Source organism: Muntiacus reevesi, chromosome 8 (assembly GCF_963930625.1).
Source record: "Muntiacus reevesi chromosome 8, mMunRee1.1, whole genome shotgun sequence".
In the NCBI taxonomy this organism is placed as follows: Eukaryota; Metazoa; Chordata; class Mammalia; order Artiodactyla; family Cervidae; genus Muntiacus; species Muntiacus reevesi.
The window spans coordinates 14,437,072-14,443,071 of NC_089256.1; positions in this window are offsets into that span (position 1 = coordinate 14,437,072).

Below are 6,000 nucleotides of genomic sequence, written 5' to 3' on the forward strand. Positions count from 1 at the left end.
CCTGATCCCACATACACTCTGAGGCCCAGGAAACACCAACACGCCAGGCCTCTTCCCATGTTATTCTCAGTGCCCTGGTGCTGGTGCAAAGCTGGTGAAGCTGGCATGCAGGGGTGCCAGCCACAGCTCTACAGCCACATCCCAAACCCAGTGACCCCAATACTGCCCTCTTCAGCACATGCCTCCCCATCCCAAGGTGGGGCATGGGCTCTGCAGCCAGAGGGCAGCAGCCTCCAGCAGCCAGGCCTGGGGGCCACAGCGCCTCTGCTGGGCTGGACACAGGGACATTCTGGGTTAACCAACAACAAATGTCTATATAAGGGCTCTGGTCAGGGATGGGGACCCACAGTGGCCTGTGGAGTTGGGGGTGGGGGGAGGGTTATGGACTCATGCACACGCATGCCCCACAGCCTGTTCATGAGTGTAGCTCCAGCAGCCTCTGCTATGGAGAATACAGGTTCTCTTGGTCCAGAGTGTCAGGCTTCATTCTTCAAAACTATGGCTGAAGAATCACTGGTTTGAGAACAATGGTGCTGGGCAGTGGTCTTCTCTCTCATCAACAGTCTCATGTGCCACCAGGGAGGGTCCCCTCTTGCAAGGCCACCAAGAACTAAAGGCAAGAGTCTCTCCTCACATCCAGAGATGCTTGGGAAGAGGTCAACAAGCAGCTCAAACATGACTGAGCGGCTTTCACTTTCACCCTTTGAGTTTTCCCAAGGGCCAAGGTCAGGGACAGAACTTCAGAACAAAGGCAGGGCGCCCACACGCCTGTCCTGTTACCTACTCATCGTCCTGATGGATCAGCACCACCCGGTCCACCTTTCAGAGTGAAAGGATTTCAACAGTGTTCTTGCCCAAGCAGAGGCGGAGGCTCTGTGCCGGGCCCGCCCCTGGGAGACTAGGCCCTTGTGGAGCCCTGCCTGTCCCCTCCCCACGCCCCTACACTTACCCTGCATGGCATGCCACCCCCATCTGGCTCCTCGATGGAGGAGGGGACTTGGAATTCAAGGACTGACAGCTGCTCTGCAACAAAAGAGAAGCCCTGAGCAAGTGAGACTATACACAGGCGCAAGGAAAAAGGGAGACTGAAAGTCTTCATTTTAGGCACAAGATGCCCAACAGCCCCTCTGTCTTCTGCCTGATTCCTTATCTACATTCTTTTCCTTTTATCTCAGCTCCCTTTCCCATTCTAACGTCTATATTTCCCGATCCTTCAAGCTGGTCAGACACCCTCTCAAATCCACTTGCACCTCTCCTACATCTGAAAATACCCCAGAGCCAGAGAAATGAGAAGAAAAGACGGTCTCACCCATCCTGGCTGGGGATCTCTGACCCTCCGCAGCATCAAACATCTGTAGGCAGAACCCAAACCAGCCAGATGGTGTCAGTGGGCACAGACAAGGTAGACCTTGGAGGCTCCTCTACGCCCAGGCACGATGGTCAGCAGCCCTGGGCACACCCAGGCCATCAGGGACTGGGGGGCCTTTAACCAGACCTGCAGCAGAACTCCTGCCCAAGCCCTCACATCCTCGTGACCCAGCTTCCCACCCTAGCACCAACACGGGTGCCTTTCAGCAGCAAGGAGAGAAAGTAGACTCTCCAGGAGTGTTGTGGTCCAGGGGCATCCTTTATCTCTCTGCTCCAGCACGCTGATGGTGCCGGCCTGGCCAGGAGCCCACTGCTCAGTGCCTCACCTATTTGCATTTTTGTAGGGAGAGTCAAAGACCCATTAAGATGGAGAAGCCTGGCATTTTGCAGTCTCCCAGGACTGTGAATTCTAAGGGAGATTAGATCCGCTTGCCCTGGCCATTTTGACAGCCCTGTGAGTTGGCGCCAATGGCACACAGGTAAGAATCATGCATAATAAGCCGGCTGCCTCCGCTCCTCATCCACAGGAGGAGAGAGGGCTTCTCACTTGCTGGGGGATGCAGGCACCTGGGGGCATCAATCACCCGGGAGAAGAGAGGGGAGGAGAGGCCACACGCCCATGCAAAATGACTCTCTGCAGCCCTAATGAAGGCCGGCGATGGATGGTGGCCTGGGCTCGTTAATCACAGGGAACATGCTGCCGTCTGCCTCTCCTTCCAGCCCTTCTGTGCCCGCATCCTGGGTTGATCTGTGGCACAGTAACTCTCAGATGTCACTGCCACCTCCCAGGGGCACCAGGGGGAGGGCTCTAGTAGGGTTTTGGGGGATGTGCCAGGGAAGGAAGAAGTGGGGCCTGGAAGGCAGGCCCTGGCCTTCTCCTGGACATATCCTGGACCAGCCTGGGGCTGATGACTCCCGAGGGGCCACCAGAGCTGACACACCCCCTTGGGGCCTCTTCAGAGAGTGCCTCCCACCAGATACACAGACATCCTCTTCCAGGGGTCTGTATCCTTGGCATGGCCATGGAGGGGCGCTGCCCCATGGCACCACTCTCCTGGCCTCCAGCCTTCATGCCCAGCCCACCCTCCTCTCTCCAGAGAGCCAGACTCTGTCCAGAAAAATGCCCGGAGTGGTCAGTTGTCCACGTTACTGTTGTCCATCCCAGGAGTGTGGGCAGAGAGGCTCCAGGCTCTCATCACATGCTGGCAGCAGGGCCAGGCCTACTCTGCAGGTCTGCCGTCTCCTGGTCTGTTCCCTCTGACAAACTGATGTGGAGTTGGCCACCCTTCTGCTCATCTCACTTTAGTTGCTTGTTACATGGAAACATCTGCATAAAATGCCTCCTCTGCAGCTGACGGCACTGTCCTAAGGCCTGGGTGTGGGGGGGGGGGGGGGCATCTGGGTTGTGATATGGCATTTGTCCAGTCCCCAAAGCCTGACAGCTCTCAGAGGGTGACAGTTCCTGCCCTGGGAGGGTTCAGGCCCCAGACTACCCCTGCCCTCCCTTCCTGGGGCAGAGGGCAGCTCAGGCATTCCTGACCAGAGCAGGTGGGGAGCAGGACTCTGGCTACCAGGCCTGCCAGCCCCCAGCTGGGGGAAGCCAGCAGGACTCCTCTAAGGCTAACAAGGGAGCCTCAAATTCTCTGGAGATATTTCTGTAAGAAGGCATTCACTGTGGGGAGGACACTAATAGCCTCGAGAGTGTTTGGGGTCTCAGGAAATGCTGGGTGCCAGGGGCCAGTCAAGTCTATTGATTGGAAAACACAAATATAATAGAAGCATTCCCGGGGTGCTCCTCGGCTATCTTGGTGATCATAGAGACTTCTTAGGAGCAGGACTGACAGGCAGGGCGGACGGGCTTCTTGACAAGGAGAGGCACAATGCCAAAAGGTCAATTCCCAATGCCAGGAGGCATCATGGAGTTACAAGGGCAGCACCAGAGGGGCTGTGGGCATCACCCCACTGGCCACCACACCCACTCAGCTAGAGGAGGCCAGAATTACGATCTCACAGGCCAGAGGGAGCCATTCTCCTGGCAGGCTCCTCTCTGGGTCTGCTACTGGTGCTCCTATCACCACCTCACAGATGACGGTGGTCATGCAGCACAGGAGGGTGGGTTCAGAGCCCAGGACAGGCAGACCATCACAAGCACTCAAAATCCATCCAACAGAACAGGGGAAATGACGAAAGGCAGAGAGTGACAGAGGCTGCCTTGAGGGTGCAAGGGGAGAGGTGGGATAGAATGCGGGCTTCAGTCACCAGGGAGGCTCCTGCAGGAAGCATGACGGGGCCTCCACCTTGCAGCCGGCAGCCTGTGAACTCGGGGCCTGATTCATAGAGCGGGGCTGGCACATGGGTGAGGCACAGAAGGTCCACAGAGGAGACTCCCATCACTCACAGAGCCTATAGGACATGGGTCAGGGACTCGCCGGAGGAGGAGCCCAGAATGCAGGCCCCACAGAGCTGGGGTACCAGTGGCATGTGGGCTACACCCTCAGGGCGGGAGGAGAGCATGACTGGGGGCTCAGGCAGGCTTCCACAGAGGGTGCTAGGGACGGTGGCCAAGCCTCAGAGAAATGGACAGATGTGGTGGGGTGAAGGGTCGGTGTGATGAGGACAGACTCTCAGAGGCTCCGCCTGAGAGGAAGCAGAAGCACAGCCCCTGTCTCTCCTGACCGAGGGCCATGGGGGCCCCTGGGAATCGCCTCCTCCTCCTCAGGGCCAGAAGCTTACAAGGAAGGCTGTTCATGCACTTGGCCTTGCATGAACAAGGCCTCCACGATGGCGTGAGGCAAAAGTATTGTGACTCTCCACTGTGGTTTTTTGGACAAAACAACAGACTGAAAAATCAGATCTGCATCTCTCCTCCTTTTGAACTGAAAAAAGATTAAGTTCAGTGACACAGGATCTGGAGCTCTGTTCCCTGTCCTCCAGCCTGCACCTGACGACCAGTCCAGACTTCACCTGCCCACTCACTTCACTTCCTGCCTACCCAAAGGCAATCAGAGACTAGGCCCAAATCTAGGTGCCACTCTCAATTCAGAACCTCTCAAAGTGGCTCAGATGGCTTGATGACTCAGATGGTAAAAAAATCTGCCTGCAATGCAGGAGCCACAAGTTCGACCCCTGGGTCAGGAAGATCCCCTGCAGAAGGGAATGGCTACATATTCCAGTATTCTTGCCTGGAGAATTCCATGGACAGAGGAGCCTGGCAGGCTACAATTCATCAGGAAGATCCCCTGCAGAAGGGAATGGCTACATATTCCAGTATTCTTGCCTGGAGAATTCCATGGACAGAGGAGCCTGGCAGGCTACAATTCATGTGGTCACAAAGCGTTGGGCATGACTGAGCAACTAACACACACAAACGCGCACACACACGGTATACAAAGCTCCAGAGACTGGGTGCACTCCTCCTCCCAGCTTCGGGCTCTGATCCAGCACCCTCACCAGCTGGTCACTCAATCTTTGCTTGCATACCACCCAAGATGCACTCACTACCTGCCCAGCTGGACCATTTTCTCATCAGAAGTCTGCCTCCTGGGATTTCCTTTCTTCAACACTTGCTGTGCCCTAAAAGGGTCCCCAAAGAACCAATTGCTCCCTTTCTCCATGGCAGCCCTTCCGAGTTTTCTGTCTCCCAGTCCCATGCTCTTGGCTCCATCAGCTCTCCTGCCAGCCCCTATCACCTCTGACAGATCTGAACATCACATGAGAGGGAAGGGGGCTGTCACATGCTGCTGGGCACACCCTACTTCCCTCTTCATCTCCCTGTAGATCCCTTACCACGCATGAGGATGCAGGTCCCACCCTCCCCTGCCAAGCACGCCAGGGTCTCCTTAGGAGAACCAAGGCTCCTTGGAGCTCTGAATCCATTGCCAGCGCCCCTTTCGAATCCCTTCTTCCTGGCCCTCACCTCCCTCCTCCTATTCCCTCTACCCACTCCCTTTTTGTGCTGTTGTTGCTGCTTAATAGGGTGTTTCTGGGATGAATAGTGTTTTCAGCTCCAGCTGGGAATACATCCGGCCTTTACCAGCCACACCCCTGTCCTCATGGAGCTGGTGAAGGTCTAAGGAGAGCTGGGCCCAGACAATGGGCCAGCAGACTCACTTGAGAACTCACAAAAGCCCCATTTCCCTCCACGTAGCAGAGTGACAGGCACAGAGAACAAACCTCTGCCTGCATGCTGCCCACATGGGATGCCGTGGGGGCTTGGGGCCCCTGAACAGAGAGGCTGGCGCTCTTGGGCTCTGGTCCCAAGAGAGAGCTGACATGAAGCATTGGAATTCACAGAGCTGCAGATTCCCAGGGGTTTGGCATAGTCCCCACCCACACGGTCATCGGGAACACCAGCACCTCCAACCCTGACACGCTGGAGCCTCTGGGTGCACATACAGAAGGGCCCATATCATGTGTTTAGATTCTGAGAGACAAGGGCTTGTGAAAAGGAAGATAGGATATGAAGCTCCCTGCACTCCAGGCTTCCTGAGGGTGGGCAAAGTGCCTGGAGAGGCAGACATGGAACACTGGCCCCTACGCATCTGCTGTGAGGACAGGTGAATGGATCAGTGACTGAATCAGTGAGGAGATGAGACGCTAGTGGGGGTGCCAGCTCTGGCCTCCAGCATCTCA